General features: G+C 65.0%; 1 protein-coding gene and 1 long non-coding RNA gene across 4 annotated transcripts in view; both read left to right on the top strand.

Moving 5' to 3' along the window:
* The first annotated feature begins 94 nt into the window (after positions 1–94).
* LOC132516399 (uncharacterized) lies at positions 95–1612 on the top strand. 3 transcript variants are annotated; one of them, XR_009539310.1, is made up of 3 exons: positions 95–379; positions 589–794; positions 1029–1612. It is a non-coding gene; the product is annotated as an uncharacterized LOC132516399 (long non-coding RNA). The 3 variants fall into 3 exon arrangements; XR_009539311.1 differs by having other exon boundaries at positions 97–379; positions 1172–1610; XR_009539312.1 differs by having other exon boundaries at positions 98–379; positions 1187–1608.
* A 3922-nt stretch (positions 1613–5534) lies between these two features.
* The window catches only part of PLCH2 (phospholipase C eta 2), a 66802-nt gene continuing 49325 nt past the window's right edge, over positions 5535–23011 (top strand). Inside the window, 1 exon segment of the mRNA XM_060141668.1 lies at positions 5535–5607. The gene's annotated coding sequence lies outside the window, so the exon portion shown is untranslated.

Here is a 23011-nt window from a genome sequence, read left to right as displayed (position 1 = left end):
CTGGGGGCGTGAGGACGGTGGGGGAGGAACGGGGTCGGGGGCCCACCCGGCAGTGGGGCGTGGGGTCACAGCCGGCCTCCCCTGGGGGCGTGAGGACGGTGGGGGAGGAACGGGGCCGGGGGCCTGGCCGTGGAGATGGCAGAGCCGGGAGGAGCCCAGAAATGCTTCCCTCAGCTCCCTTGGGGGAGGGAGGGGGCTTCTGTCTGAGGAAGCTGGACTGGGACTGGGGACTCCAAGCCAGCCCTGGGCCCCAGGGGCCAGACAGGCCCTTCCGGCTGCAGGGCCTTTGCACTTGCTGCCCCTTCTGCCTGAGGCGCCCCTCCCGCAGATGGCTCCCCTCTGAGCCCCTTTGGACCCTCCCCGACACTGGACCTCTGTGGTGAGTGAGACCTTCCTCCCTGTCAGTCTGGGTACTACTGTGGGGTGAGGGTGGGTGCAGGGCCCCCCCAGCCGCCCCTGGGGCTCTGGTCAGGAGCTCTGTGTCCTTGGGTTAAGGACGCAGGGACGCAGGGACGCAGGGACATGCCCTGTGCCTCCCTCCTCCTGGTCGCCTACCCCAAGCCTTGACTTACCTCTTGCACTCAACAGACACCACCCCGCCCAAAGACTCAGGATTCCATTCGGGGCCGCGGGGAGCTGGCTTCTGATGGAGGTGGTCCAGGCAGGACCTCTGCTGTCCCTTTTGGGGCCCTTCCTCTGGCCCCGGGGGGCAGTTTGACCCATTTAGCACCGTCCCACACTGTGACGTGGAGACTGACCTCGCCACACTTTGCAGATTCTCGCGGAGCACGGAGGTTGGCAGTGATGCTCTCATGGAGAGGGTGGGGCTGAGGCAGGACAGAGGGGCTGGAGCTGCCGGGAGGATCGGGGAGGGGCTCCCAGGGCCCATCTCTGTTCATGGGGTGGACCCCAGTGATTGCAGCCCGGCTCCTGTGGGGTGTGCTCCTGGCGCAGGGGTGGGGAAAGCGCCCCCAAGGGCAGGGGTCCCAGAGCGTGAAGACACGGAAGGGTCTGTGCCCACCTGCCAGGCTGGCTCCTGCCGTCTCCTGTTGGGGAAGGGCTCTCTGCACCTGCTCTACGGGCCAGGAAACCAGAGCTCAGGGAGAATTTCTTGGCTACAAAGAGGCAGGCTTCAAACCGAGCTCTGACCTGGAGACGCCCACTTCCACAGCAATCTCTTCTGCAGGCCTCGGGCACAGAGGGCTCTGGGGACCCTCCTCTTCTCATCCCGGCCCTGCTCGTGACCGACTGTGCGTGGTTGACTGATCGTGTTCACCCCATCCCGCCCCTTCTTGGGATGCGCTCTGATGGGTGCTCAGTGCGCACCTTTTGTATTAGTTACTTTTCAGAATGCATACTGTGTTTTGTTGCACTTACCTTAAAAGTTTTTTTAATACAATTTTAAAGGTTGTACTCCATTTACAGTCATTACAAGATACTGACTCTACTCCCCGTGTTGTGCACTATATCCTTGTAGTCAATCTTACCCCCAATAGTTTGTACCTCCCAATCCCCCATCCCCACATTACCTCTCCCCCCACTGGTAACCGCCAGTTTGTTCTCTATATCCGTGTGTCTGCTTCTTTTTTCTTATATTCACCAGTTTGTTGTATTTTGTTAGATTCCACATACAAGTGATATCATAGAGTATTTGTCTTTCTCCCTCTGACTTACTTCACTTAGTATGACAATCTCTAGGTCCGTCCATGTTGCTGCAAATAGCATTACTTCATTCTTTGTTATGGCTGAGTAATTTTTATCTGTTCATCTGTTATGGACATGATGGACACTCAGGTTGCTTCCACATTTTGTGTTGCAATTATTTTTGATCTATATCAATGTTAGCGGTGCAAAGGTTTTGGTCTCTGGACCCCTTTCCACTCTGAACAATTGTTGGGGACCCTGAAGAGCTTTGTGTCCAGTGGAGAGAGAGCTGGCGAGAGCCGGCTGTGAGATCTCCAGTAATTCTGGGAGCTGGTTGTTAAACATAGCCATTATTAAAATCAAATTTTATGTAAACCATATAAGTTATATAAAAGCACAGGCAATCAACACTCAGAACTTAGCACTTCCTAATTATTCACATCTTACTATATTATCCATGTTCTTGTCTAGATAGGGTTTGCGTCTGTTCCATCTGAGGACTGGAAATCCCAGGGGATGGAATGTCGCCCATTTCTTCCCAACTCCACGCTCAGTAATCTCACGGGCATAGCTTGCAATTGGCTGCGGTGGGTGTGCTTCCACCACGGGCATCAGCAAACACCATCCTCAGGGCTTTCCTCCCCCGAGAGGTGGTTGGTCAGTCTCGCCCAGCACACCCCTGGTTATGATCACCTGACAGGTACCACCGTAGAACGTAAAAGTGATCATTAAAAAAAAGTTACGGATGAGGCCTTACTAAAAATAACAATCAACTAACAATCAACTAATTACACATTAAGAGAAATAACATTTTATAACTGGTTTTTTCCAAACAAAAAATTCAGCGAGAAGAGTGACATTTTTTTACATTGTTGCAAATCTCTGTTGTGTTTGCGTAGAGAACACGACATTCCATCTGTCCCAGCGCGTTGTGGTGAAGACTATGGGGAAATGTGCCGACTCAGGTAACGGTGCTCCGCCAAAGCTGAACCAATGAGGGCTTCTTGAAGGGAGCTGAGATGTGAGAGTTGCATCCCTAGCAACGCCATCAGGGGCTCTGTTACACTAACACCCACTGGTCTGGTTTTCGCTTGGACAGGATCTTCACCTGTGAGTGATTTTGGATTATCCTGTCTCGGTCATCTGGGAAATACTGGTGTGCTGAGTTTGGTGGATTTTCCAAATGTTGACACGTTTCCTTAGAGCACATGAACACCACCGCTCTCATGAGAAAAAGCCTTCACTGCTCGGAAGCTGTCAGACTCACAGTGGTGGATTCAAGTTCTTCCAAATGCCGACGTTCCCTTAAGCTGTGGCTTTGACCGTTGGAGACAGATCCGGTCATTTTATTTATTTTCTTTTGAAGTGGCGTGCTTACTTCACTTGTTTTTGAGGAAACTTCTGCCGGATGTCTGCACACCCATACGGCATAGCCAGTTTGCCAGCTGTTCTTTCGGGTAAAAAATGGTGTCTGTGGGCTGTGTCCGCGACCAGTTCGGGGGCGGCAGCTCTGTGTGTCCTCGGGAGCCCTTCCCCGCGGTCTCGAACACAATACTAGAAAGATTCGAACCCAGAGGTGGGGTTTAATCAAATTTGTCACTCTTACTGCTCTGTCGAGGGCGGGCTCGGGGACACGGCGTTTTCTTTGTTTCATCCTGAGCGCGCAGTGACGCAGGAGGTGATGCGGCTGTGGTCCCTCCGCCTTGATCTGTGCAGAGTGTTACCCACTGTTGTGCAAATGTCAGCACGGAGAAGGAGAGCGGAATCATGAAAATAGTTCAGAACTCGTGGGCCCCCAAAGCTTTTGGGGACTCCTGGGGTTCCGTGGGCCACACCTCGGGAAGCAGTGCTCTGTGGTGTGGTCTTGGTCGTCTGCCCCCTTCTGATCTCTGCTTTCTTTGCTCGGCACTGTGCTCTCAAGACGCGTCTCTCTCCTGCGAGACACTCTTTCTTCCTCCTTCTAGTGCTGTGTTGTTCCAAGTGTGTGTCCCCAACCCTGGGGCCTCCAGCTCCCCGACCTGACAGGGCCGCCCTGGATATCCGCCCCCCCAATCCCTTGGGGCCTGGAGCAGAGCGGCTGGGTCCCAGGCTGCACACATGTGCCCTGGCTGAGTGATCCCTGCTCTCACCCAGGACTTGCCCTCAACCAAAGCCCTTCCCTCCTGTCCCCGGGCAAGGGTCCTGCTCCACGAAGCCCCCGGACCCAGACGTGTGGCTGCGTCGCCCAGTCACTCCCGCCCGGCCTCGCGGTCAGGGCTGCTGCCATGTGCGGCCTGGAGGGCCCTGGGTGACAGCCTCTGTGCTGAGCTCTGGCTGGCTTGACCCACTCGAGGGGGGAGGCCGGGCTTGTCGGGGTCCAGCCTCCATCCTCTGCGTCCTCATCTGCTAGGTCCAGGGTGCGGCACAGGGGAGGCTCTGGCAGCAGGTGGCTCCTGGTAGAGGGTCCAGCTCCAGACTCGCAGGCCACGGGGGAGCCCTGACCTGTTGCCCCGTCATCAGGGCTCCTCCACCTTGGACCCCACTCTCAGCCTGGAGGCTGTGCTGGGGTGGCAGGGATGCGGGAATAAGCAGGCTCTGTGTGGTAGGGGGCTTCGGGGGAGGCTTTGGCAGTGAGGGTCCCACCTGGGGAGGAGACTCCGCAGGCAGCTTTGGGGGAGCGGGGAGGGGGATGGGCAAGGCTGGGGTGGGGGCCCTGGGCAGCAGACGGGCCAGCCTTTTGATTCCGTGCCGTGTCAGCCCTCGGGGGCCTCGGGCCAGGTGTCCAGCCTGGCAGAGGGCCTAGAAAGGCTGGATGTTAGGGGCCAGGCCCGGTGCAGCCACACCCGCTGGGCTGGGGTTGGGGGGCTGGGATTCTTCTCATGCCAGCGCTGCCAGTGGAGGATGTGGCGGCCCCACTTCCAGGGCGCTGACACAGAAGGCGGGAGGCAACAGGGAGAGGGTGGCCGGAGGGGGGCTCGCGGTGGCCCCATGGCACTCTCACTGCGAGCCCACTGCTCTGTGGAACATGGTGAGGGGGCACCGCAGGGTTGGGCTGGAAGCTGTAGCCAGTGTCCAGGCCGGGAGGCCGGGCCTGAGGGACACCTAGGCCCCCGCAGCGGGCGACGCAGGGCGGGTGGGCGCTGTGGACTCACTGCTCGATGGCAGCCACTCCATCCCGGGGCCTCGAGGCTGGGCGCTGGCCATTCGATGGAGGCGGGCCTGCCCGTCTGGCTGTGGGCGTCACCCCCTGGGCGCTGGGGCTCGGCCGGGCCACCCTCCGGCCTACCCGGGCCTGTGCCGAGGGCCCTGATTAAACGGTCGGCTTCTGAGGGGCAGGAGTCCCGTGAACCTTTCGGCCCTGTCCCCTGCCGACCCGGCCTGGCTCTGAGTGATGTCACCGTGACTGCTCACCTGTGGGCAGTAGCCAGTTCCCGGGCCTGACGCTGGCATCTGGGCCAGGCTCTGAGCAGAGGCTGGAGGGCTGAGAGGGGCGGTGCCCCTCCTTAGCCCGGGGGTCAGCCTGTGAGAGGAGGAGGGGCCGAGCTGGCGACGGCCAGGCAGCCCCTCTGACCCTCAGCCCCTCCCCACGGGGGCCAGCGTGGCTGGAAGTGAGGAGTGCCGTCAGGGGCCCTGGCGTGGCTGGGGGGGGGGGGCCGGGCGGCGCGGGGCTCACGGGCGCCGGTGCTGCCGGGGCCTGAGCTCGCCAACCGCTGCCCTCACAGCCCTCCGTGGCCTGGCCTCTGCTCCCGGTGGGCGCTGTGGCCTACCTAGGCCCGACTGCCAGCCCAGCCCGAGCCCCGCGCCCGGCCCCGCTCTGGCAGACGTGTCCGGGCACAGCTCCTGGGCTCCCGCTGCTGCAGGAAGCGTGCGGCCTGCTTGGAAGCCTGGCAGTAGCTGGCTCAGCGGCCAGAGCTGGCGCCGGCCTCTTGGGCTGTGTGGCCAAGGGGCCGTGGTGGTCCAGCCACCTCGGGGGAGCCACCGCAGGTGAGCCCGGGAACCGGGCGGCGGCCAGGGGGCGCCCAGGAGGGGAGTGGGCCTGTGGAGGGCTGTGTGGGCCCAGCCGGGCTCGGGTGGGCAAGCGGGGGATGCGTGGCATTGCCTCTGTGCTCGTGGGACGTGCAGGACCCCAGGGAACTCCTGGGGGAGCAGGGAGGGGGATGGGCAAGGCTGGGACGGGGCCCCGGCTGTCGGGCCCTGGTGGGTAGCCGGTTCCGGGTCTGCTGCTGCTCTTGGGGGGCTGGGCCGGGTGGAGGGCTCGGGGGCTGAAGCCTGCCAGGGTGGAGGAAGGGCAGACCGCCACGGGGCCCTCCTTCCCGGGTGGCTGGAGAAGGCCACGAGGTAGGGCGTTTCTGAGGGGCCCTTGGGGAGGGGTGTTGCCCCCACCCCCGCGGTTTTTCCCACCTGGGCAGAGTGTGGCTCTGGCTGTCCCGACGTGCACCCGAGGGCCGGGCCGCAGAAGCTCCGTCCTGGGCACGTCAGACGTGCTCCAGAGCCCAGCGGCCGAGGCCCCCCATGCTGGGCCCAGGGAGGAGGCCCAGAGGAGGGAGTGGGCACAGAGGAAGTCTCTGGAAGGAGCTGGCCTGGGGGAGCGAGGAGGGCGTTGGTGGGGGAGGAGCTGGAAAGGTGCAGCAGGGGGTCCTGTGCAGAGGCCAGGGTGGGACTGAGCCTCTGTGGAGGCCACGCGGAGGCCGGGTGGGGCCTGGGCCCACTGAGAGGTGGTGGGAGCCCAGCCAGACAGCCCCGGGGCCGATGGCTGCCTGGGAGGCCAGCGTGGCCTCCACCCACTGCCCAGACCGAGTGGTGGCTGGAAGGGCCTGAGACTGCAGACCTGGGGGTGACAGTGTACTGGGACCTGAGGGCTGGAGAAAGGGCTGAGGGCCCCACCTGAGCCTTGGGCTCCTCCTGTGGTCCGTGGGGCCCCAGGGTGGCCCAGGGCTGGCCAGGGCATCCAGCACCGTCACAGCAGAGGGGGGCTGCCGCTCTCTGCAAAGTGACTCCTGTGTTGCCTTTGAAATTTATCAAGCTATGGAACCAGTCCCAGCACAAGAGAAACAATCAACACTTCGGTGAGGACGCAGCCACTGATAAGCTCCCCCGCCCTCTGGCTGCACCGGCTCCTCCCCCCAGGCCTCAGGGTCCCGGGTTGGGTCGCCCTCCTGCCAGACTCCCTGCCAGGCTGCCCTGCACCCCACCTTGAAGGGCTGCTTGTCGGGGGATGGGGTGGGTAGTGGAGCTGGGCTGCAGTACAGCCTCCTCTTGCACTCCGGCCCAGCACTAACCTGGATGCTGGACCGGCCTCACTCACCAGCCCCGCTGCCCCTGCCTCTCTAGGAGTGATGAGCGGAGACCCAGCCTCCATCCCGGCAGGGGACGCTGGGGCCCTCGGGGCAGAGGGACCTCAGAGCAGCCTCTCCCTGCCTCCCTCGGATGGCCGGCCCCAGCTTGTAATGCAGGCCAGTCCCACCTCTCACCTGCCGCCCCAGTGCCGAGAGCCCTCGGTCCCTCCACGATGGTGCCCTCGCCCGAGGACCCAGGCCCCGATCCGGAGTGCAGACGGCCTTTCCTGAGAACGAACATTCTGCCTGTGGGTGAGTGAGGCCGCCGGGTAGGCGGCAATGCCCTTCTGGGCTCAGTTCCCCAGCGGGCGTGACGTCCTGGTCCCACCTGGGGTACAGGGGGCCCCGCCTGCTCCTCCAGGATGGGGGGCCGCCACGGCCTGCCAGGAGTGGGAGTCCCCCGGCACAAGGGGAGAGGCACAAGCAGACTTATTGGGAAGGCAGCTTGGGGGCTGCCAGCTCCCCCTGCGGCTCCGCCCGGCCTGGTCAGACCCGTGCGAGCCCTGTGCTGGCTCGGGGCCTCAGCCGGTCTCCAGGCCTCGGTGTCCTGTGGCCTGTTGGCGGGGACACTTGTGGCCTCTGGAAACGGGCTGTGTGGGTTGGGGAGCCCGCTCTCTCTCTCTCTCTCTCTCTCTCTGTCAACTTTAAAAACCATGGGACTATAGTATCCAGACTGGAAAGCGCACAGACCTCAGGGGCGCAGCTGGGTGAGGTCACGCGCTCCACCCTCCAGATTGGGGAGGGGGACGTCCCACCTGCCCTGGGGCTGCGCCCCCACCCCCAGCAACCCCTGGCTCACCGTGCTTCTCACGTCCAACACCCAACATTTGTTTGCTGCATCTCGACTCCCAACTTTTGGAATCACACAGGTGCGCAGGTGGACCGGGCCAGGTGCGAGAGGCCCTGCCTGAGGGGAGGGTGGGTGCCTGGCGGTGCCCTGGTCCTCCCCGGGCAGCCCAGGCTCCACGTCCAGCCAGAGAGACCATGCCCACACCGCGTGGCAGACTTCCATACCAGGCTGGGCCTGGGCCTGCGGGAGGTGGGGGGCTTATCCCCTCCCCGCCCAGGGCACCTGGCTGCTCTCTGCCCCGAGAGTCTAGCGTGTTGGGCTGAGTTGGAGTTGAGGCCGCTGCAGCGTGTGCCTACCCCGTACCAGCCCTGGGCCTGCCAGCCCTGACTCAGAAGCTGCAGGATGAGGGGGGAGCTCAGTGCACCTGGGAGAGGGGATGGGTTGAGCCGGGGGGCAGCCCAGCACACTGGTGGGCACAGACCTGTCTCTGGCATCTCGGCAGTGTTTCCTTCTCAGGTGTGTGGTTGGGCCGGGTGCCTGGGGATGGTCAGAAAGGGTCTGGGATCTCGCCCACCTGGAGTGGGAGACCCCGGGGGGTGCGAATTTCTGGCTGGTTTGCTGGGCCCTCTGCTGAGCGGCAGGTCCACCTCTGGCTGGGGGGCGGGGCGGGGCGGGCAGGGGGTTCCTTGTGGCACCTCCTTGGCGGACACAGCCGCTCGTGGGACCCTGACTCAGCTCTTCTGGGACGGTCCCGGGTAAGGGTCTGCATGGTGGCCAGCCAGCACCAGGCTTGTGGGCATGATGACAGGTCTGCACCTCAGTGGGGTGTGTGTGTGCATGTGTGTGTGTGTGTGTGTGTGTGTGCGCGCGCGCACGTGCTCACGCACAGGAGGCCTGCTCTTCCTGGGCGGCCGAGGCCCCAGGAATGCGCGGTGATGGCAAGAGCGTGTGCACGCCTGTGGGCATTCGTGCTCCCGCCCCCGTGGGCCCGGAGCCGCAGGGACTTGCTCCTCCTACATTCCCCAAACGCACCGGGACGGGGCAGGTCTCTTCTGCCTGGGTGGTGGGGGGGGTGTCTGTTCAGAGGCGCTTAGTCCCCTGCCTGGGTTCGGGGCCCTGCTTTTCAGCTCAGTCTGGAATGGACGCCAGAGGACGGGGTAGTTGGAACAGGGGAGCGTCGGGGAAGGGAGGCTACTGGGCCGCTCCTCTGGGGAGCGGGACGGACGGAGCCTGTAGTTCTGGGCGTGCGGAGGGGCTATGATGTCGAGGAAAGGGGGCTCCACCCTCAAACTACCGACCCCTCCCCCTGCTGCCCCCCCTCCCCGAGCTCCCTGTCCCCCCCATGCCTGGCTTGCTGATGCTGACGTCAGGCTAGGTCCTCTGCTGGGTGCGGGGCTGAGGGCAGGGCTGAGGCTGCCTGATCTGGCCCTGGAGTCCTTCCAGAAGGCTCCTGAGGCAGCCCCTGTGAGCAAGGGCGGTGTCCCAGCCACGAGGGCAGGGGAGGCCCTTGGGCTGGTGTGTGCTGGAGGCCGCCTGGGGACAGTTGGTCTCCTTGTGGCCAGGAGGCTGCTCCTTGTGTTGGACTGAAGCATGTCCGGGCTCCTCTGCGCCCCAGTGCCTGTCCTGGCTGAAGCCAGCTCTGTCCCCAAGCGGCAGACCAGGCGGGGAGTGGGGGGGCCGCGGTTCAGAGCGGTGCCCAAGAGGCGTGGGCCCGTGGCGCTGTGGCTCTCATCTCGGCCTTGGGCCCTTGGCCCAGAGCAGAGCGTGTGCACTCTGGAGAGAAGCCAGCTCCCGCTGGGCCTGGGTGGGTGGATAGTGTGGGGGCCGGGTGGACAGTGTGGGGTCCAGGCGCACGGCTGGGGCAGCAGGACGGCCACACCCCCACTGTGCCATCTTCTCACCCCGTTCTCCTGCGTCCCTGGTGACGGGGTTCATTTAGAGCTACTTAATCCCATTCAACTGGCTGAAGGATGGGAGAATGCAAATGAGCTGCCCTGAGGCTATGGATTTGGGGGTGACGTGGGAGGTGCCCGGGGCCTGGGTCTGGCCCCTCACCACACTGGGTCTTACAGCGCTGGGGCGCTGGACCGTGTGTCTGAGTCTGACTGAGTCCTTATTGGCCTGGGGCTGGAGCGGCTGGGCGGCTGTAGCCTCTGGGCCGTGAGGCTAGGGGAGGGGACTCGTGTAAGTCCACACGGCAGGAGTGCAAGCTCTGGGGCCTTCACAGTGTGTTCAGATCCGCTGCTTTCCCTGGGACTTCAGTCGGCTCTATGTTGGCCTTGCCTGTATTTCTTTCTTCCTGGCTGTGGAAGCAGGACTTGCTCCGAGGAGATGTTTTGAAAGTACAGAACACAGCACCTTCCTCGAGCCCTTGTGTGCGTGGGTTTCTAACTGCTCCAGGTTACCAGCTGCGTCTCTCTGTCCCCGCCCCCACTCCCTCCACAAGCCCACAAGCCCAGCCCTGGGGGCTTAGACCTGCTCGGCCCCCCTCTAACCTTGGCGTCTTCTTCTGGAGCCTGCATTTTAATGGCCTCCTCACTGGTGGCCGCGGCCCTCGGGCATGGCCGAGCATCCAGGAGCATCAGCAGCGCCGGCTGCCGTGAATCACGTGGCGGGGAAGACTCGTGCTCGCGCCATGCTCTGTGCCTCTGGCTGTGTCCTGGGAAGCGTGGCGGCCTTGGCATTTGATGTTCACCGAAGCTCTCTGAAGCTCCCGCCTTCATCTTCCTGGGCAGCCTTGGTGTCTGGGGCACTCGAGCCGGCCGCCCCCGCTGCTCTTCCAGAATCAGCCCCACCTGCTGAGAGGTCAGAGGCCTTTCCGGAGGAGGCAGGACACGTGGACTCAGCTTCAGGGCAATCTGCGCCTGGGAAAAAGCGATCATGGCTTCCTGGACGACAGCAGCTTTGGGCTCCTTCATTCTCTGGACGCCCCTGGGGGCCTCTGGGCAGGGACGCGCTCCCCTTGCGCAGAGGGTCCTAATCCTCACGAATACAGAATGCCGTCTGGTTCGGAAAAGCAAAACCAAACCCTGCCTCTGAGTAGATAAAGTACAAGTTACTAAGTCCAAGTACTGTGAGCTCATCTGCTTCCCTCGGGTGCTCTCTCATGGCCTATTAACTCTCAGTGTATGCACAGTTCTAACAGGCAGCCCAAAGGGTCAGCTGGCCAATTTGACTCTCCAGTCTTGGAGAGTGTGGTGAGGGTCTTTCTTCCAGGAAACACCCCACCCAAGCAAGCAGAGAAGCACTTGACCGCGGGGTTTCCTAGCCAAGGGGACGGGGGACAGAACCTTTCTGGTCCTGTCCCCTCTCTGGGATCCAGCGGGCCCGTCTCCCTGGTGCCACATGCACTGATGTTCCTTGTCATCATGAATCCTGGGCAGGTTGTGTGGATGAAGCCGCGAGTTGTTTTTGTCCTCGGGCACCTACCCTGGGCCTGGGCGCACAGGGATGCCCGAGCCTCCACACACGGGGTGGCGTGCGGGGTTCCCGCGTGCCCAGGGCCTGCTGCACAGGGGAGATTTCTTCTGAGAAGTGCGGGGCTTGCAGCTCCTAACTATCCGGCGTGCGTTAGAGCTGGGCCGGGCCCTGGGACAGAGACCTGGCTTCGATGGCAGACGGGCAGGAGGCCCCAGACCATCCTGCCCAGTCTGCAGGGGAGCAGGCAGCCCAGGGCAGCCTGGGGAGGGGTGACGGACCGCTGGGCTCCACACCAGGGTGCAGGGAAGGGGCTGCTGCAGCTAGAAGCAGGGGATGGAGCTGGGAGCTGGTCCTCAGGGTGGGTGGGGCCCGTGGACAGCGAAGCTGCAGCTGGGGGCCTGCGTGCTGCTTCCCGCAGGAGGAAACCTGGGCCTGGGCCCAATGCACTGGACCTGGGACTCCTCTGAGCTGACCAGTGCTGGGGGCTGGCCCTCCAACCGCCCTACCCAGCCAGCCTGGCCAGAGGAAGCCAGCTGGGCCAGCAGCGAGCTTAGCAGAAGCTGCTTTGGGTTTGTAAGGTGGGGGATGTTAGGGGTGGCGGGGCGGGGGGGCGCTCTGCAGGGACTGGGGAAGGGGCCCAGGCCCCGACAGGGGTCCCTGGGTGGCAGAACCTCCTGGTGCATGGAGCCTGGGCAGGGCAGCGCTGGGAACAGCCGCTCACCGATGGGGCTTGTGTGGGAGGTGACCCTGCACTGGCGCTGCTGTGATTTGACAGGGGAGCCTGGGTTTCTGGAGTCTTTGGGGGTCAGGCCCGCTGCTACAGGAGGCCTAGCCCGGGCCTGGTGGGGCCCAACCTTGGGGGCTCCTGCCGTGCCCGGCGCGGGGCACTGGGAGTCTCCTTCTTTGGCCTGGAGAAAGCGAGGGCCCCTCTCTGCCATCTCGCCTGGGGGCAGCAGCTCCCTGAGCTGAGCCACCAGGTCGCCTGCAGGCCCTGTCGCTGGGGAGAGCTGGGGGTGGGGTGGCCGTGCAGGGCTGGCTGGCTATTCCCAGTGCCCTGCTGCTCCACCCCCTACGGACTGGGGCCCGGGGAACGCAGGGCTGCCCAGGGCACGGTCTCTCCTGAGTGTTGCTGGATGAGGAAGGCTTGGGGCCAGGAAGGACACCCCTTGGGTGGGGAGTGGGCGAGGCGGGCAGGCAGTCCTGCTCGGCCCCTCCCAGGGCTCTGCGCCAGGACTCACGCCGGAGCCCAGCGCCTCTGCCCTCCCTCTGGGCTGGGCAGCCCGTGGACCGGGGCCAGGCAGCCCTCAGCGTGTGCCGCCACAGGGTGCTGGACCGAGCAGCCCTGCGCCAGGGGCTTCGGGCTCTGCTTTCCTTCAAGCCAGACACGAGGGGTGCACGTGGGCAGCAGCCGGGCATCCCTCGGCCCAGCTCGGGCCCCCTCCTCTCTGAGCATGGTCGCCCGCCCCAGAGACTCGAGGTCCGCCAGGGCCCACCCCGCTCGCGGTGCCCGGGCCCCGCTCCTGGCCGGGTGCACCTGGGACCTCCCGAGGCCAGCTGGACGGTTCTGCCTGAATCTCAAGCTCAGCTGCGTGAGGAGTGGCCGTCAGAGCTCCGCAGCTCTCCAGCCTGAGCGAGCACCTGCCCCCGGAGCCCAGGCCCGCTGCTCGGTGTCAGGTCCCCGCACTTCCCTCCACCTCCGCGGCCCTGCCCGTCTGAGCCACCGGGGTGTCCCGGCCCCGCTGAGGAAGGCCTGCAGCCAGACCGCCTGCTTCCCACAGCCGCCCATCTCCCCCTCTCCTCGCCCCGCCCCCCAGCCATCTGTCCTAATGACCTTCTGGACCAACCCAAGAACCTCATCACTTTCGTCTCTAAGACCCTCTGTGATCCGGCCCCCGAATCCCTTTCCTGCCTCGCCGCCGCCCAGCCCTCTGCTCAGTCCCTCCCATCCGAGGACCCCTCCTGCTGTGCCAGGAAGCCGCCTAGCGTCAGCTGTGACAGTTTTCTTAAACTGGCGAGTTGGTCGAGGCCTCCAGGGTAGGGCTCTTGGGATGGGGGCCCACTGAATTCCTAGCCACCCGCCGGGCACCCTGGGGACTCACAGAGAGTGTTTGTCAGTGGTTGCAGGAATGAAAGAACAAAAAGGTGAATGGGGCTTCCCTGGTGGCGCAGTGGTTGGGAGTCCGCCTGCTGATGCAGGGGACGCGGGTTCGTGCCCCTGTCCGGGAAGATCCCACGTGCCGCGGAGCGGCTGGGCCCGTGAGCCATGGCCGCTGAGCCTGCGCGTCCGGAGCCTGTGCTCCGCAGCGGGAGAGGCCACGGCAGTGAGAGGCCCGCGTACCGCAAACAAAAAAAAAAAAAAAAAAAAAAAAAGGTGAATGAATGAATGAATGAATGAACGAACGAACGGAGCCGTCACCCAGCAGATGGGCTGGCTGCTGCGTGAGAGCCATCGTTGGTTTATAACAGTGGCGGGTGCAGTAGGCCAGGGGTTTGGGCGTGGGGTGAGAAGAGGGGGCAGAGCCCAGCATCCCCTGGGCCACCCCCTCCCTCTTGCTCCCTCCCACTCTCCAAGGCACGCTCCCCTCCCCCGTGCACATCCCTCCCCATCACCCAGGTCCTTCCCTGCTCCCCCCAGGCCAGTGGCCCCCAGCTAGGGGAGAAGGTAGTGGTGGGCACTGAGTGTTGGGGTGGCCGCAGGGAGGATGGGCAGGCAGCTGTGCTTCTCCATCCTGTCCCGCCCCCGCCCAGGGCCAGGAGCCACCTCCAGCCACCCCCGGTCTGGGCAGGTCAAGGACTCTGCCCGCCTCCCCGCCCCCCCACCGCAGCCCCAGGCGCCCCCTCCCTCGCCTGCTGGCCTCCACGTCCACGTTGGCCGTGAGCTGCCGACTCTCTTCTCCCCAGCTGGCCTTGGCTCTCGCGCTGGGAACAGCCCTCCACACTCCCACCTGCCTGCCCTCCAGCCTCCCACCCTCCCCGTCCACAGGCACCTCCCCTGCAGGTCCCAGGAGTGAGGGCCCCCGGGGGGTTGCTCACATGGTCTACCTCTTACACTCAGATGTGGCTGCACTGCCTGACCCAGGGGTCCAGGCTGGCCTGGGAGAGCCGAGGATCTGGCCCTGTGGATGGCCGTGTTAGACATGGCCTTGACCAGGCCCCCTCAGTCCTGACCCAGCTCAGGGGCCCCATCCTTGTCCTGCCAGACCCAGATGGAAACGCCCACCCCTGCCAAAGAAAGAGGTCCTTTGGGGGCAGGATATCTGGTCTCAGGGGGCCTGGGGCAGGTACCTTCCTCTCTCTGCACCTCAGCTTCCCCCTCAGAGGAAAAGTGGGGTCAGGAATGAATGATTCCTAAGGGCTGGCAGTGCCCACAAAGACCTCTGGCCCATCATACATGCCCCCAGTCGGCACCACCTTGGTGCAGCAAAGTGCCCTGGGGGCTCGGGGCAGGTGGGCCAGCCCTCCTCCTGTGCCATGGAGATGCCTGGCGGCCACCAGGCTGACACTAGCCTGGCCAGGGCTGCCCCGGGCTCCGTGTGTAGAGGCGGCAGGAGGCGGGAGAGCTGGATCTGGTCCTGCAGGTTGTCCTGAGTTCTGGTTGAGGACTAGACGGCTTAAGACCAGCTGCTGGTGAAAACTGAAACCCACTTCCTGAAGTCGGCGGGTGAGAACTGCACATTCACCCGAGTAAGCTTATGGACCTGGCGAGCGCGCCCTCGTTCTGCCCACGGCACTCGCTGTGCCTCTTGCTGCCTCTCTGTGTGTGTCTCTGGGCCCTGTGTGCTCGCTGGTGACCTCCAGCTGCAGAAAGGTTTCTGAGCCGGGCTCTCGCTGGGGCCACCTGTTACACCCAGAGCCGGGCAACGCTGCCCACGGGGATGGTCTCTGGGTACACGGGGCAGCAGGTCAGTCTGGCAAGCAGACATGCCCGAGGCTAGCTGCCAGGCTAGCTGGTGTGTTTGGGGATCATCTTGCTGGAGACAGACTCGAAACAAGGGCAAGGCCCCTGTGACATCTCAAGGGAAGTTCTGTGATGCAATCTCAGAGGGGGCGTGGCGTGTGGAATGAGGGAACCAGGGAAGGCTTCCTGGAGGAGGGGGCCTCACTCCAGGCCTTGGGAGCCAAGTGGGAGGGGCAGAGGCCAGTGGGTGGGGCCCCCTGGGTACCAGGCCGAGGGATCTGTGTCGAGTGACAGGAGAGCAGAGTCCCTGAGGGTTTCGAACCGGAGTAGCACTCTCAGGCCTGTGTAGGAGCAGCACGGGTAGGGTGCCTCAGAGGGAGGTCCAGAGGCCAGAGGCGGTGAAGGGGAGGCCTGGATAGCAGCCCGTCTGGGAGACACAGGTAAGGAAGGGTGGCTGGGGTGGCTCTCAGCGGGGGCGATGCTGGGCGGGGCAGGGGGCAGGCTGTCTGCCCTGCTGCTGAAGCTGCCCCGGGAGGACCTGGTGGGCGTGGTAGGCACGTCCACACACCACACACCGCGCGCAGCCTCCTGTCTGGAGGCCCCGAGCCCCGCCTGCCCAGAGGTCCTGTGGCCTCCTTCCAAGCATTCTTGGAGTCTCTGGCAGCAGAATGGAGATTTCTTTCGAGGTTTCTGATTTGCATTTCAGTTTTGGTTTCGTGCAGGAGCAAGCCCGGGGTCACTGTCTGGTCGTTGCCCTTGGTTTCCACGTCCCTGTCTCTGGGTGCGAGTGTCTGTGTGTCTCTCTGTCCCTGGCTCTCGGGCTCTCAGCCGTGTCCCCTGGGCACAGAGGGCACATCCCTGTGGGCTGCTGGAATCTCCCTGTGCCCAGGACCGGCAACTCTGTCCCCGTGAAATGAGCCACCCCTCCCCACAACAGGGCCCCATGCTGCCTGAGAAAGGTGTGCAGGTGTGCAGGTAGGAGGTGCTGCCCACTCGGGGTGCCCGGGAATTTTCCACACCTGCCCGCACCCAGCCCAGCTATCACTCAGGAAAGCCTTGGAAGGCTGGGGATGGGCAGAGGGCAGAAGGAAGCCCTCAGCCCTGCTCGCCAGGCCCCTGCTGTGAGCACCCACTGGTGTGGATGTCGTGGGGCCTCCCGGCAGGAGTCCCGTCCTGGCCGGGCTTGGCTGCCGAGGACCTGCGGGGGCTCCTTCGCTCTTACCCTGCCTTCGCTCTCACCCCACTGAGCCCCCTGCACGTTTCTGGGCGTCTCCATACTCCACCTTCTCAGCCATCTCGGGTCCTGGGCCCTGTCCAGGTGGGGCTGGGGAGGAGGGAGAGGAGTGGGCGGCCCTGGCCCGGCCTGGGCATCAGGCCCTGCCTGGGGGTGGGCAGAGAAGCCGCTGGAGATGGTATTCCAGGACAGGAAGCAGCCCGGAGCTGCTGTGGTGGTCCTGAAGGTGGAGGGATGCCCTAATTGCTGCCTCTGCAGCTCTGGGTGCATTGCTCTGACAGCCCCTCACGGAAATGTTGACGGGGTCTTTGCCTCCAGTTCACAGCCCGGTGGGAGCGCCTGATGCCTCCCTGAGCGGGGGCTGCCAGAGCCAGGTCAGCCTCAGCGCAGCGAAGCACCCCCAAACACACAGCTGGGCACAGTTTCCAATTCAGGTGTGCAGGGCTGCGCCGGGAGCTGGAGCCCAGCCGTTGTCCAGTGTAGCTGGAAAGCAGGAAGCCTCGGGAGTTCAGCTGGTCCTGGCAGATGCCAAGATGCTGTCTCTCGTGCGTCAGCTTTGGCCCTGAGAGGGATCTCTGCCCACCCTGGGGTCTGTGGCACAGCCAAGGAATCTGCCGTGTGGCTTGGGGAAAGTCAGGAACCTCTCTGGGCTGCAGCAATCTGGAAAGAACCTTAGAAACCAGCAGGTCTTATACCTGGGGAAACTGAGGCCCAGAGAGGGGAGAGGTTTAGCTGAGGCTACTCGTGGGTCCGCGGGGAGCTGGGACACGAGCTTGCATCTTGTCTCCTGTTGTCAGGCCCAGCGGGTGGGATCTCGGCCTCTCTGGACACGGGTGCTTGGCCGGACCTGTTCTCCTGACCTGTCTCTCCTGCCCCTCCTCCACTGCAGCAGAAGGGGAAGAAAGGCAGGCTGTACGGGGCTCCCAGAAGCCTGATCTGGCCGGGAGGTCCCACAAACGAGGGTCCCCAGGGTCCAGACCTCGGCTCTGTCACTGCTTGGAGGACCCTCCAGGACCTGGAGCAGTGAGAGGGCGAGTGTGCTGGGGCTGGCGCTGCCGTCGGGCAGGGGGCCCGTGTGGGGAGACAAGGGGGTGGGCAGCTCTCACTACTGCTTCTGGTCTCCACGCTCTCTCCAGACTCGGGGGTCACAAGTTTCCGAGACAGCAGCGCTAAGCGTCCCTCCCCCAACCCAGGGTCGTCTGCCCCCTGGTGTGAGCTGAGCGGTGCCTGGTTCCCGAAGAGGAGCCGCTCCGGGGCTGGGCTGCCACCCCTCCCCCACCAGCTCCAGACACTGGTGCAGGTTTCTGCACGTGCCACCTTACATCTTGGGGGAGGGGTGGCCCAGGCCCCTCGCTTCAAGCACCAGGGTGGCGGTGGGTTGGGAGCGTGGGGGGCAGTGCCTGGCAAACACCCGTCTCAAGGAGCTGAGCCGCCCGCTGTGCAAGTGCCCAGCCTCTGGAGGGCGAAGCGGTTCTCGGCCCCGCCCCCTTCCCAGTCCAGCGGCCTGGGCCAACCGGAGAGGGGATTGGAGGGGGAGGTGGGGGGTGCAGGAAGGCTACGGGCGCGTCTCTGCGGGGCAAGTACTTTGGCCGCGGGCGCGGGGGCGGGGGGGGGCCGGCTGGCACCAATGTGCGCCCGGGCTCCCGCACTCTGCGCCTGGGCTCCGCGTCCCACGCCCGCGGCTCTGCGCCGGCCGCGAGCCCGCGCCCCCGTCCCCCTCCCCGCGCGGGGCGGGCAGGGGGTGTGGTGCGGGCGGCACGAGTGACAGAGCTCTCCGCGCGCGGCGCCTCCACGGGGCGTAGTGTCAGCGCGCCGAGCCCGCTGCGCGCACAGCCCGCCGCGGGCTTCCGATCCGGCGGGGCGATGCCGCCCGAGCCCGAGCCCCGGCCCCAGCCCGGGCCCTGGACCGGCCGCTGACGGCGCCCCTACCCCGGCCGACCCCGCTCCCGCCGCCGCCGCCGCCGCCGCCGCCGCCGCCGCCGCCGCCGCCGCCGCCGCCACCGCCGCGGAGACAATGGACGCGGGAGCCGCCCCGCGGAACCACAGTAGGTGCCGCGCCGCTCCTGTTGCTGCGCCTGGGGCTCGGTGGACGCGCGGGGGCGCCGCTGCCCTGGGCGACGGGCGCGGCCGGCGCGGGGAGGGGGCGCGCGCTGCTCCCCTCGTGCCGGCCGCCACGGCCGCCTGGTCGGCCGAGATGCTTCTGAGGTCCAGACCCCGGAGGGGGGCCCCCCGATGTTGGAGGGGTCTGTCCGGGGTGTGGGTGTCGGATGGCGCGGGGCAGGTGAGGGGTCCGGGCTCTTTCGGAGGCCTCCCGGGCGGGCTGAGGGATCTGGGGGCCGCCCCCTGCGAACTTTCCTGCCCTGGTTGAGGATGGATGTCTCACCGGGGCCCCTGAGGAGACTGAGCCCTGCTGAGCCCAGGCCAGGGCACCCCGCCCCCTCACTGGTTGTAGGTGGCGCACTGCCATTTGGGTCTGCGGCGAGGGGCTGGGGGGACACTGCGCAGAGAGAGGCCTGGCACATCTCCCTGGGCGGCAGGTGCCGCTCCTGGCCTTGGGCCAGCCTCTCCCAGCACTGGCAGGCAGGCGTGCGTGCGGGTGCGCGGCCACTGCCGGTTCAGGCGGGACCCAGCCAGGCTCCGGGGCAGCTCCGCCCAGGTTGTCGGCAGGTGCTGGTGGGGTGGGGGAAGCAGGCCCTCCTGGGGCTCTGTGCCTGCGAGCGGGGCTGTGGGGCAGGCGTCCTTTAGGGGACGTGGACACTTCCGGAACTGGCAGAGGGAAGATGCCAAGGAAGCAGGAGACCTCCCCAGCCCCCATCCTGCCCGGCCACCGTTGAGGGGGACAGAGTGAGCACGGATGCCCTGCTGAGGCTGGCCTTTCCCCCTGGCCTTCTCCACCCCTCACCCATGAAAATGTGCCAGGCTGTGTCCTCTCTGTCCCTCTGTGCCTGACCTCTGAGAGGGGACGCTCGGCTCCCCGGGCACCTGGTGCCCAAATGCTTCTGTCGTGGGGACCCCGTCTGTGATCTGCCAGGGTCCTCTGAGCCCACAGCTCAGTCAAAGAGCGGCAGCCCCAGAGGGCAGTGCTGGCAGGTCAGAGGTCGTCATCTCCTCTCCTGGGTGGTGGGGGCAGGAGCCAGCCTGCCTGTCTCCCCCAGGACCCTGGGATAATGGGAGAAATTGGCTCTAAAGACCCCCAGCAGCCCCCCGACCCTGTCACGTTTCCTCTGTACTTAACCCATAGCCACATCCTCTGTGTGACCCTGTGGGGAGGGCCTGGGGGTTCCAGAAAGGGTGGGGAGGCAGGAGGAGCATGTGCCGTTGGCCGTGTCTGAAGGGTCCCCACGGCCCCCTTTCCAGAGGCCCGACTGCTCGGTGGCCCCGCCTGGCCTGCGCCCTGTGCCCGGGGTGTGAGAGGGCTGACGCTTTGTCAGGCCAGGCAGTGTGTGCCGCGCCTGGGGCTTCCCAGAATGGGCGGGGGGGGGGTGGTGGTTCCGGTGGCCTTGATGTCTTGGACGTGGTGCACCCAGGGTGCGCAGTGAGCCCGAGGCTGGGCCGGGGTGTCCAGGGGTCACGCCTGACACCCAGCCACGAATGCTGCTTTTGAGGGGCATCTGGGGGCACTGGATGTCCAGCAGGCTGGCAGTGGCCCCTCCTGTGGGTGACCAGCCAGGGACCCCCTCAGCCGGTGCTTGGGCCAGGTCTGTGGGGTCCCATAGGTGCCAGAGGGAATTGTGGGTGGAGAGACCCCTGCAGACCTTCTTGGGGGTTCCCCGAGGCCCTCACCCTGTGTAGCTGAGAGCTCAGCTTACATAATCCCCCCGCCTGGCACACGGGCTGCCGTAAGCAGCGGCAGCCAGGTTTGACGATAGGAGTCGTAATTGGATTTTAATGTTTAATGTCTGCAGTAGATGGAGAGATATGGGCCAATTTGTATAGACTCTGTTACCCTGCGCCTAATAGGCCTACTTCGTTAGCTGCTAACTATCGTGCCCGCCCCGCTCCCCGCTCCCCGCTCCCCGGAAGGGAGTCTGCTTTGGAGACCCACGGGTTGCCTGCCACCTGCTCCACTGCTGTCACTGCTGGGCCAGCCGTCCCCTCCCCTGTCCCGCACCCATGTCCACTGTAGCCCCCAGGCCCTGTGTGCTGGGGTCACTGGGAAGGGACAGCCATCAGGGGCCACTGAAAATGCAGCTTCCTTGTGGACTAGCTGGGGCTTTTGACCCCAAGGGCCACACGGCACGGATGGGTCTTCTGGGGTTCTGCCTGCCACTCCCAACAGCCAGGCCGGTCCCTGGGAGCCAGGGGTGGGGGCAGGAGTCAGGACTCTGCGGTCTGGTCTCCCGGGTGCTGGGGGGGGAAGTGCCCCGAGGTGCCCCCGGGACCTCCAGACAGAGCCAGGCCCCAGGCCCCAGGCAGAAGCAGGACCTACCTGCCCGGCCCCACGGCCCAGCATAGCCTGAGGGGTCCCAGGAGGCTGGACGGCCTTCTCCCCTGCACTGCCCGCCCCCCGGATTATTCTTAGGTCTGTTGTGTAACAGGCCCGCATCCACGGCTTGGGTAGGAAGGGCTCCTGGGAGACGTCTCCAGCGCAGCCGCCCGTCCGCCGAGCGGAGCTTTTGTCCCTTCTGCTGTGGGGCACAAAGGGACAGGAGGCTGCCTGGCCGCCCAGCCCAGCCCAGGTGTGGAGAGGGGCCCAGGGCCGGTGGGCGCTCGCTCCCTGGGGCTGATCTAGCTTGGGTCTCCTCCAGCCTCCGGCCCCTGCAGCCGTCTGTGTGTGTGTGTGTCCCTCTGGGGCAGAGTGGCCTGGTGGGGGCCCACCCTGCTCCTGTTCTACCCCCCCACCCCGGCTCTTCTTCCTGCCTCCTTCCCCGCTCTCTGCTCCCAGCAGCCTCTGGGGCGTTGATCTCAGGGTCTCCACCCCCATGGATCGGAGCAGACGCTTCCCACCTGTTTTCACAGCTGCTGCTCCACTCAGACGGGGTGGGCTGGGGGCTCCAGGAGGCTCAGGCTCAACGGCAAGCAAGCTGGGCCCGGGGAGGCCCAGGGTCGGGCCGTCCACTCACAGCCCAGAACGCGTGTGTGGGAAGGCTCCGAAATGTTCCCCTCGCCTGCATCCCGTGGGGTCAGCAGCCACGTCATCGCCTCCTTCCCCGTGGGGCCCTCGGCGACGTGCAGACCCCGGCTCTCGTGCACACACGCTCACTCCCAGGCCCCCCGGGGACGAGGGTGAGTGGCCGGCACGTTGGGGCTCCCACTTTCCACCTGTACGCAGAGGGGGCCCCGTCCCACTGGCTAATGGGACCCAGCAGCTGGGTTGGTGTGGGGAGCAGGGAGAGACATGGGCCGGCACTACAGGTGTGATGCAGCGATCCGGGGGCGGGGGCTTTACCTGGGGCTTCGCTTATGACTGAACCCCCGACCCCAGGAGCCGGGAGGGCAGGGAGGTGGGGGGCAGGGTGCAGTCTCTGCAATGTCCCTGCCCTGTCCCGCAGGGCGCCTCTGACCTGAGCGAGGAGCCCGGCTCCCCCGCCTCGCCTCCCCTGGTCCCCTCACTGCTGCGGGACCTTGGGTCTCTCACCGAGGTGCCTGCCCTCCTCCAGGGAGTTATGAGCGAGTGCTTCTTTAATGGAGCTCCCTGCCAGCACGGGGCGGCTCCTGGGCCTGAGGCCTCTGTGGTCCTCGTCCTGGTGGCCTCCTGGGCAGCCAGACGCGAGCAGAGACGCCCACCTCAGCAGGAAGGCATCCTGCTTCCTGAGCCCACGCGCCCCACGGCCAACTCGAGAGGGCGGCATGAGTGTCCTGGGGCTTCCGGAACAAATGACCACAAACTAGAGGGCTTAAAACTACAGACATTTATTCTCTCACGTCTGGAGGCTGGAAGTCTGAGCTCAAGGTGTCGGCAGGGCCGCACTCTCTCTGAAACCTGCAGGGGAGGGTCCTTCCTGCCTCGTCCAGCTCCTGGCGGCCCCAGGCTTCCTCGGCTGCAGCCTCTGTCTCCGTCTTCACATGGGCTGGTCCCCCGTATGTCCTGTCCCCCCTCTTCTTGTGAGGACACTCATCCAGGATGGCCTCATCTCAAGGTCCTTAGCTTGATGACATCTACAAAGACCTTTTTCCAGATAAGTTCTGGGATGTAGCCGCAGCTTTGGGGGCCACCGTTCAGCCCACGACAATGGTTGTGTTGCCTGCCTGCCGCGCCCACCGGTGGACGCCTGTGAGCCAGAGGCAGGGTCCGTATCTCACCCCTCTGGGCCCCATGGGCTGAGGATGGGCTGGCATGGAATTCCCTGACGGCGCGAGCAGAGCTGCCCAGGGTGGAGCCCTGCCCGCTGCTTCCTGGGTTCCCACCACCGCAGTCTCTCCTTGGGCTGGACACTGGCTCCAGAGGCTCCTGGGGGGAGGAGGGAAGGGGGCCCTGGAGGTCCTGGCCTCCTGGGGGATGTGGCGGCCAGGTGGGTCCCGGGCAGGGGCCTCACCCTCTCTCAGTGAATGGTTGCTCCCAGATCCCGCAGGCCCCGCCATCTCTGGATGGGGGCTGGGAGGCGGCCCTGCCCCGGCTCCTAACTGCGGGTCTGGAGCCTAGAGCTGTGTGTGCTCGGTGGTGCTGCCTCATCCCACAGTTATTGGGGGAGCGTCGCCAAGGGTTGCAACCTGCAGCGACAGGCCAGGAGCTGCCACCCAGAGAGTGGCTGATGAAGATGGATTCAGGG

Source organism: Lagenorhynchus albirostris, chromosome 2, assembly GCF_949774975.1.
Source record: "Lagenorhynchus albirostris chromosome 2, mLagAlb1.1, whole genome shotgun sequence".
NCBI classification, from domain to species: domain Eukaryota; kingdom Metazoa; phylum Chordata; class Mammalia; order Artiodactyla; family Delphinidae; genus Lagenorhynchus; species Lagenorhynchus albirostris.
The sequence above is the reverse complement of the archived record's forward strand: the minus strand, read 5'-3'. Positions and strand labels throughout refer to the sequence as shown.